This window comes from Triticum dicoccoides, chromosome 4A (genome assembly GCF_002162155.2).
Source record: "Triticum dicoccoides isolate Atlit2015 ecotype Zavitan chromosome 4A, WEW_v2.0, whole genome shotgun sequence".
Taxonomy (NCBI): domain Eukaryota; kingdom Viridiplantae; phylum Streptophyta; class Magnoliopsida; order Poales; family Poaceae; genus Triticum; species Triticum dicoccoides.
This window is the reverse complement of record NC_041386.1, coordinates 322,497,411-322,507,662: the sequence shown is the minus strand read 5'-3', so window position 1 is coordinate 322,507,662 and position 10,252 is coordinate 322,497,411.

Below are 10,252 nucleotides of genomic sequence, written 5' to 3'. Positions count from 1 at the left end.
AATCATATAGTTTAGTCATGCTCCATTTCGTCACACAAGAATGCTCTCATCATGCACAACCCCGATGACAAGCCAAGCAATTGTTTCATACCTTAATAATTTCAAACTCATAAACTTTCACGCAATACATGAGTGTGAGCCATGGATATATCACTATGGGTGGAATAGAATATAGTGATGGGGATTATGTGGAGAAGACAAAAAGGAGAAAGTCTCACATCAACGAGGCTAATCAATGGGCTATGGAGATGCCCATCAATTGATGTTAATCTAAGGAGTAGGGATTGCCATGCAACGGATGCACTAGAGCTATAAATGTATGAAAGCTCAACAAAAGAAACTAAGTGGGTGTGCATCCAACTTGCTTGCTGACGAAGACCTAGGGCACTTGAGGAGGCCCATTATTGGAATATACAAGCCGAGTTCTATAATGAAAAATTCCCACTAGTATATGAAAGTGATAACTTAAGAGACTCTCTATATGAAGAACATGGTGCTACTTTGAAGCACAAGTGTGGAAAAAAAGATAGTAGCATTGCCCTTTTTTTGGCCTTTTTTTCTTTGGCCTTTTTTGGGGACAATGCTCTATTCAATGATGATCATCACACTTCCATTTCTTTACAACTCAATGATTACAACTCGATGCTAGAACAAAGTATGACTCTATATGAATGCCTCCGGCGGTGTACCGGGATATGCAATGAATCAAGAGTGACAAGTATGAAAAAATTATGAATGGTGGCTTTGCCACAAATACTATGTCAACTACATGATCATGCTAAGCAATATGACAATGATGAATGTGTCATGATAAACTGGATGGTGGAAAGTTGCATGGCAATATATCTCGGAATGGCTATGGAAATGCCATAATAGGTAGGTATGGTGGCTGTTTTGAGGAAGATATAGGGAGATTTATGTGTGAAAGAGCGTATCATATCACGGGGTTTGGATGCACCGGCGAAGTTTGCACCAACTCTCGATGTGAGAAACGGCAATGCACAGTACCGTAGAGGCTAGCAATGATGGAAGGGTGAGAGTGCGTATAATCCATGGACTCAACATTAGTCATAAAGAACTCATATACTTATTACAAAAATATACAAGCCATCAAAAACTAAAGTATTACGTGCATGCTCCTAGGGGGATAGATTGGTAGGAAAAGACCATCACTCGTCCCCGACCGCCACTCATAAGGAGGACAATCAAATAAAACCTCATGTTTCAAATTTGTTACATAATGTTTACCATACGTGCATGCTACGGGACTTGCAAAATTCAACACAAGCACTTCTCAAATTCACAACTACTCAACTAGCATGACTTTGATATTATTACCTCCATATCTCAAAACAATTATCAAGCATCCAACTTTTCTTAGTATTCAACACACTCAAAAGAAAGTTTCACAAATCTTGAATACCAAGCATGTTATTATTAAGCAAATTACCATGCTATTAAGACTCTTAAAATAATTTAAGTGAAGCATGAGAGATCAATAGTTTCTTTAAAACAAGTCCACCACCGTGCTCTAAAAGATCTAAGTGAAGCACATAGAGCAAAATTATAACGCTCAAAAGATATAAGTGAAGCACATAGAGCAAAACTACTTAGCTCAAAAAGATATAAGTGAAGCACATAGAGTATTCTATCAAATTCTAATTCATGTATGGCTCTCTCAAAAGGTGTGTACAGTAAGGATGATTGTGGAATACTAACAACCAAAGACAAAAATAATGCAAGACGCTCCAAGCAAAACACATATCATGTTGGTGAATAAAAATATAGCTCCAAGTAAATTACCGATGGAAGTGGACGAAAGAGGGGATGCCTTCTGGGGCATCCCCAAGCTTTGAATTTTTGGTGTCCTTGTATTATCTTGGGGGTGCCATGGGAATCCCCAATCTTAGGCTCTTTCCACTCCTTGTTCCATAATCCATCACAAGAATTCACCCAAAACTTGAAAACATCACAACACAAAACTCAATAGAAATCTCGTGAGCTCCGTTAGAGAAAGAAAACAAAAGACCACTTCAAGGTACTTTAATGAACTCATTCTTTATTTATATTGGTGTTAAACCTACTGTATTACAACTTCTCTATGTATTATAAACTATTTTACTAACCATAGATTCATCTAAATAAGCAAACAACACACGAAAAACAGAATCTGTCAAAAACAGAACAGTCTGTAGTAATCTGTAGCTAGCGCAAGGTCTGGAACCCCAAAAATTCTAAAATAAATTGCTTGACGTGAGTAATTTATCTATTAATCATATGCAAAACTAATTAACTAAATAGCACTTTCCAAATAAAAATGACAGCAGTTCTCGTGAGCGCTAAAGTTTCTGTTTTTTACAGCAAGTTCAACAAGACTTTCCCCAAGTCTTCCCAACGGTTCTACTTGGCACAAACACTAATTAAACACAAAAAAACAACAAAAACAGAGGCTAGAAAATTTATTTATTACTAAACAGGAGCAAAAATCAAGGAATAAAAATAAAATTGGGTTGCCTCCCAACAAGCACTATCGTTTAACGCCCCTAGCTAGGCATAAAAGCGAGGATAGATCTAGGTATTGCCATCTTTGGTAGGCAATCCATAAGTGGCTCTCATGATAGTTTCATATGGCAATTTTATTTTCTTTTTTGGAAAGTGTTCCATGCCCTTTTTTAATGGAAATTGAAATCTAATAGTCCCTTCCTTCATATCAATAATCGCACCAACCGTTCTAAGGAAAGGTCTACCAAGAATAATATGGCAAGAAGAATTGCAATCTATATCAAGAACAATGAAATCTACGGGCACATAATTCCTATTTGCAACAATAAGAACATCATTAATCCTTCCCATAGGTTTCTTAATGGTAGAATCCGCAAGATGCAAGTTTAGAGAGCAATCATCAAAGTCGCGGAAATCTAGTAAATCACACAAAGTTTTGGGGATGGTGGAGACACTAGCACCCAAATCACACAAAGCATAAAACTCATGATCTTTAATTTCAATTTTATTTTTAATAGTTGGTTCCCACTCATCATAGAGTTTTCTAGGGATAGAAACTTTCAACTCAAGTTTTTCTTCATAAGATTGCATCAAGGCATCAACAATATGTTCGGTGAAGGCTTTATTTTGACTATAAGCATGTGGAGAATTTAGCACGGGTTGCAACAAGGAAATACAATCAATTAAAGAGCAACTTTCATAATTAAATTCCTTGAAATCCAATATAGTGGGTTTAGCAACGTCTAGATTTTTATTTCTTTCAATCCCACTTTTATCAATTTCATCATAAAGATCTAAATACTCCGAATTTTTAGAACGCCTTCTAGGTAAAGGAAGATCATATTCAGTTTCATCAAGATTCATATTGCTAAACAAAGATTTAATAGGAGACACATTAATAACTTTCAGATCTTCATCTTGATTTTCATAGGAATTGGAAGAACACGCTTTAATAAAGGCATCTTTGGAAGCACGCATCCTAGCGGTTCTTTCCTTGCACTCATCAATGGAAATTCTCATGGCTTTGAGAGACTCATTGATATCATGCTTAGGAGGAATAGATCTAAGCTTTAAAGAATCAACCTCAAGAGAAATTCTATCAACGTTCCTAACCAAATCATCAACTTTAAGCAATTTCTCTTCAAGCAAAGCATTAAAATTCTTTTGTGAATTCATAAACTCTTTAACACTATTCTCAAATTTAGAGGGCATCTTATTAGAATTTCCATAAGAGTTATTGTAGGAATTCCCATAATTATTAGAAGGATTACTAGGATATGGACTAGGATTAAAATTCCCTCTATAAGTGTTGTTACCAAAATTATTCCTACCAACAAAATTCACATCCATAGATTCATTGTTATTCTCAATCAAAGTAGACAAAGGCATATCATTAGGATCAGAAGAAACACTCTTAGTAGCAAATAATTTCATAAGTTCATCCATCTTTCCACTCAACACATTGATTTGTTCTATCGCATGCACTTTTTATTAGAAGATCTTTCAGTATGCCATTGAGAATAATTAACCATAATATTATCTAGGAGTTTAGTTGCATCTCCTAAAGTGATTTCCATAAAAGTGCCTCCCGCGGCCGAATCTAAAAGATTTCTAGAAGCAAAATTCAATCCAGCATAAAAATTTTGTATAATCATCCACAAATTCAAACCATGAGTAGGGCAATTACGTATCATTAATTTCATTCTCTCCCAAGATTGTGCAACATGTTCATGATCAAGTTGCTTAAAATTCATAATATCGTTTCTAAGAGAGATGATCTTAGCGGGAGGGAAATACTTAGAGATAAAAGCATCTTTGCACTTGTTCCATGAATCAATACTATTTTTAGGCAAAGACGAAAACCAAGCTTTAGCACGATCTCTAAGCAAAAAAGGAAATAGCTTCAATTTAACGACATCATTATCGACATCTATTTTCTTTTGCATATCACATAAATCAACGAAGCTATTCAGATGAGTAGCGGCATCTTCACTAGGAAGGCGGCGAATTGATCTTTCATAACAAGATTCAACAAAGCAGTATTGATTTCACAAGATTCAGTATTAGCAAGAGGAGCAATCAGAGTGCTAAGGAAATCATTATTATTGGTATTGGTGAAGTCACACAATTTGGTAGTATCTTGAGCCATCGCGACAAACAAGCAATCCAACACACGGGCAAGCAAAAAGGCAAGTAGAGAAAGAGAAGGAGAAGGAGATTGGGAAAGAGAGGGCGAATAAAATGGCAAGGGTGAAGTGGGGGAGAGGAAAACGAGAGGCAAATGGCAAATACTGTAATGCGAGAGATAGGGATTGTGATGGGTACTTGGTATGTTGACTTTTTGCATAGACTCCCCGGCAACGGCGCCAGAAATTCTTCTTTCTACCTCTTGAGCTTGCGTTGGATTTCCCCGAAGAGGAAGGGATGATGCAGCAGAGTAGCATAAGTATTTCCCTTAGTTTTTGAGAACCAAGGTATCAATCCAGTAGGAGGCCACGCTCAAGTCCCTCGTACCTGCACAAAACGATAGCTACTCGCAACCAACGCGATTAGGGGTTGTCAATCCCTTCACGGTCACTTACGAGAGTGAGATCTGATAGATATAATATTTTTGGTATTTTTGGTATAAAGATGCAAAGTGAAAGGTAAAAAGCAAAGTAAAATCAAAACAAGATTAAAGTGATGGAGATTGATATGATGAGAATAGACTCGGGGGCCATAGGTTTCACTAGTGGCTTCTCTCAAGAGCATAAGTATTCTATGGTGGGTGAACAAATTACTGTTGAGCAATTGATAGAATTGAGCATAGTTATGAGAATATCTAGGCATGATCATGTATATAGGCATCACATCTGTGACAAGTAGATCGAAACGATTCTGCATCAACTACTATTACTCCACTCATCGACCGCTATCCAGCATGCATCTAGAGTATTAAGTTAAAAATAGAGTAATGCTTTAAGCAAGATGACATGATGTAGGGAGATAAATTCATGCAATATGAAATAAACCCCATCTTGTTATCCTCGATGGCAATGATGCAATACGTTCCTAGCTGCCCCTTCTGTCACTGGGAAAGGACACCGCAAGAACGAACCCAAAGCTAAGCACTTCTCCCATGGCAAGAACTACCAATCTAGTTGGCTAAACCAAATGGATAATTCGAAGAGACTTGCAAAGATAACTAATCATACATAAAAGAATTCAGAGAAGATTCAAATATTATTCATAGATAGACTTGATGATAAACCCACAATTCATCGATCTCAACAAACACACCACAAAAAGAAGATTACATCGAATAGATCTCCACAAGAGAGGGGAGAACTTTGTATTGAGATCCAAAAAGAGAGAAGAAGCCATCTAGCTACTAACTATGGACTCGAAGGTCTGAGGTAAACTACTCACACTTCATCGGAGAGGCTATGATGATGTAGAAGCCCTCTGTGATGACGGCCCTCTCCGACGGAGCTCAAGAACAGGCCCCAAGATGGGATCTCATGGATACAGAAAGTTGCGGCGGTGGAATTAGGTTTTTGGCTCCGTCCCTGTTCGTTTTGGGGTACGTAGGTATATATAGGAGGAAGAAGTACGTCGGTGGAGCTCCGAGAGGCCCACGAGGCAGGGGGCGCGCCCTAGGGGGGTGGCGCGCCCCCACCCTCGTGACCGCCTCTCTGATACCTTGGCGTAGGGTCCAAGTCTCCTGGATCACGTTCAGTGAGAAAATCACGTTCCTGAAGGTTTCATTCCGTTTGGACTCCGTTTGATATTCCGTTTCTTCGAAACACTGAAATAGGCAAAAAAACAACAATTCTGGGCTGGGCCTCCGGTTAATAGGTTAGTCCCAAAAATAATGTAAAAGTGGAAAATAAAGCCCAATATAGTCCAAAACAGTAGATAATATAGCATGGAGCAATCAAAAATTATAGATAAGTTGGAGACGTATCAAGTGCCAAAGACGATTGTCTCGGACCGCGACGTCAAGTTCTTGAGTTACTTTTGAAGACCTTATGCGCCAAGCTCGGAATCAAGCACTTGTTCTCTCCGGCATACCATCCCCAAACTGACGGCCAAACGAAGGTGACGAACCGAACACTCTACACTCTACTACGCGTATTGATCAAGAGGAACATCAAGGAGTGGGAAGAGTGTCTACCCATCGCTGAGTATGCCTACAACCGCGCAAGGCATTCGACTAACAGCAAGTCCCTTGTGATGCCCCAAGACCGATGCTCGAGAAGACTTACATAGGTTCCGGGTTTCTCCATGTGTTTCATTCTTGCTTGCTCCTTTTATTTTGCATTGCATCATGTCATCATGTCATAAATCTTTTGCATCTCACTTAAATAAATTGCATAGATCGTTGATCTATTTAAATCGAGGGAACTCACTTGGTGGTTTCTCTTTATAACCTATACTCCCGATAGTAGGGAGCTATATTCAATATTTCTTTAATTTGATATTCACCATAACACACGTGCAAAAATAATCCTCATGCCTATTTCCACTTCGAGTTTGACCTTCAAATCTTGTCCACAATTCTGTATCTCTTTTATCGAGGTTCCTCTAAAAACTGAACATTTTTGGACCTTCCAAACCTCCACTTCGTATTCACCCATTTGAATTTAATTCAAATGTGTTTGAATCTAACCTTGCATCCATGCCCACTCCTATTTTCTTGGATTAGACTCATTTTTATGAGTTTGAGAATATATTCTTTCTCCTACCATCTTCTTTTCTCTCTTTTCTTTCTTTCTTTCTTGTTTTTTTCTTCTCTGTTTTTTTTTCTAGAGTGAGGGAGAGAGCCCAGCCTAGATCTCAGACAGGCCCATCTGCGCCTAGGCGCAGCCCCCCTCTCTTTTGGGCCAGCCTCCAAGGCCCAACCGCGCCCCCGGTAACCCTAGGCCCGAGCGAGACCCCATCCCGATCGACCCCGCTCCTCCCCTTTGTTTCCTCCTCACGTCGTCAGCTCAGGAAGATGCTCCTTCGATCCCATCTCTTTCCCTCCTGCCCGTTTCCTTCGATCCCGACCTCTCTCTCGATCTCCCTCCAGCGCAGCCCCGTGCTCGATCCCTCCTCCCTCGATGCGCCGCTAGAGAGGAAGAGAGAGACCAGCGCCGCGCCCTCGTGCCCGCTCCCACCTCGCCATCCCGCCGCTGCGTCCGATCGCCGCCGGCAACCACGACCCGCGCCGCTCCTGCCATGGCCTCGCCTCCGCACCTCGCGTCCCGTCGCTGCCGCCCCGTTGCCGCTTCATCCTCCGCCGTCCCCTGTGCGTTCGTCGCCTTCCAGCCGCCGTGGGCCAGCGCCACCGCCCGCCAGCCTCCTCCTCTACTTCGCCCCCTTCTCTGCTCCCTCAGCCATGGCGCTCTACCGCCCCTTGTCTCACCCGTGCTGGCGACCAGCAGCAGGTCGCCGCTCCACGCCGTCCGCCCCACCTAAAGCTCCTCCACCTCATCTCTGCGGCCTCCCCTTCTGCTCCCTGCATCCGTCCGGCCGTCCGTGTTGCTGCCGCTGGACACCAAGACCCGGGGCTCTTTAGCTGTTGCACGCTTGCAGTGCCTCCTCCCGAGCAGGAGCAGCTTGAACCGATGCCTCCGTGAAGCCCGATTGGGAATGTTTGTGTGCACCGGTTACGCCAAGACCCGAACCGACAGGTACCACAACATCCGTCGATTGCCAACTACCCCTACGCGTGGATACGCCAAGTTCCTCTTCGACCGATGCAAGTTCCGCTACCGTCGCCAAAACCCGAGACGAAGTACCCTGACAGAGATCGGCAAGTCACAAGATTGTCCTGGATATTGTCAAGTACCATGACGACCCTCGAAGAGTTCGGATTCGACAAGTTCGACTATGGAATGGGAACCACTACTTCCACTACCGCCGTCTTCGGAATCGCTAAGAACGTCAAGTTCCTCCACGACGCCCGACGCCTAAAACGATCATCGAACCGGAAATAACGCCAAGTACCAGGACGACGAGGACCGCCAAGTTCGTCTTCCGCCGTCTCCGAAATCGTCAAGTACCGCTATGAGATGTGCAACTACTTCCACGACGAAACGAGAACAACTACCACCGTTGAAGGCCGTCAAGTGAAAATCTACCGACGACGTGTACGACCTACTCCGTGAACGTGTACCACTATTTCCGGAAACCGCGAACCCATCAAGTCCGACAATGTTTGTGTACAACTATCGACCACGTGCATGTTGCCAAGTACCCTCTCTGGATCGTCATGTTCGACTACCGATAAACATGTACCACTACCGTTGTCGAGATCGCGAGAACCTCTATCGTCGATCCTAGAGCATGCGAGATCAACTACTTCCACTACCGTCATCGCGAGAACGCCTACTTCCCTCTACGAACGAGAACCGTCCCCTATGCACGCTCCGAAAGGTATAACCCCGAGACGACGTCCGTGAACAAATGCTTGCGATGTTTGAGATGCACCCGTTGTTTTGCACCATGTCCATATTGTCACTCGTTTCCTTGTCGCCAACTCATGGGACACCCGGAATCCGGGATCACCCCACCATCTTTTGCATGCTCCCTCCATTTTCCTTTTGCACCGGTATTTCCATGAGCTATCGGAACCTTGCCGTGGCACTGTTTCATTATCGTTGCCGTGGCACCCCTTTTCTTTCCACCACGGTGACAAATGCTTCATAATGCTCTTGTCAACTTTTAATAAAAATTGCATAAACTTGCACATGTCATCCGCATCATGATAACAACAATTAAAATGTTCAAAGTGTTGTTGCAATAAATTACTAATGCATATGGGGATTTACCGGGTTTGTTGTTTATTATACCCGGCCCCATTTAAATTGTTTGGATAGTATAGTTTTGTTATGCTTCACCATCTTGCCATGCTAATCAACATTTAATATTGTTGGGTACATAAACGAGATCGAACTAAATAATGGATTGTGGTGTTTTGTCAATATGCATGCCGATGTATATTGAGCTCCACTTAATTTGTAGTTTTTGCTTGTGCATTTTTTCCATGTCGTGCCTATTTAAACCGGACATGCATCATATTTGGTTGTGCTTCATGCCATGTTTATGTGTTGGTTGTTTACTATGTTGTTTGCTTCTTTCCGGTGTTGCTTCTTTGGGTTAGTTCCGATAACGTCGCGTTTGTGAGGATCCATTCGACTGCGTCTGTTTGTCTTCTTCATGGACTCGTTCTTCTGACTTGCGGGATTTCAGGCAAGATGACCATACCCTCGAAATCACTTCTATCTTTGCTTGCTAGTTGCTTGCTCTTTTGCTATGATGCAGTACCTACCACTTGCTTATCATGCCTCCCATATTGTTAAGCCAAGCCTCTAACCACCTTGTCCTAGCAAACCGTTGTTTGGCTATGTTACCGCTTTGCTCAGCCCCTCTTATAACGTTGTTAGTTGCACGTGAAGATTGAAGCTTGTTCCATGTTGGAACATGGATATTTGGTTGGGATATCACAATATCTCTTATTTAGTTAATGCATCTATATACTTGGTAAAGGGTGGAAGGCTCGGCCTTATGCCTGGTGTTTTGTTCCACTCTTGCCGCCCTAGTTTCTGTCATATCGGTGTTATGTTCCCGGATTTTGCGTTCCTTACACGGTTGGGTTATAATGGGAACCCCTTGACAGTTCGCCTTGAATAAAACTCCTCCAGCAATGCCCAACATTGGTTTTACCATTCGCCACCTAGCCTTTTCTTTCCCTTGGGTTCTGCAGACTCAAGGGTCATCATTA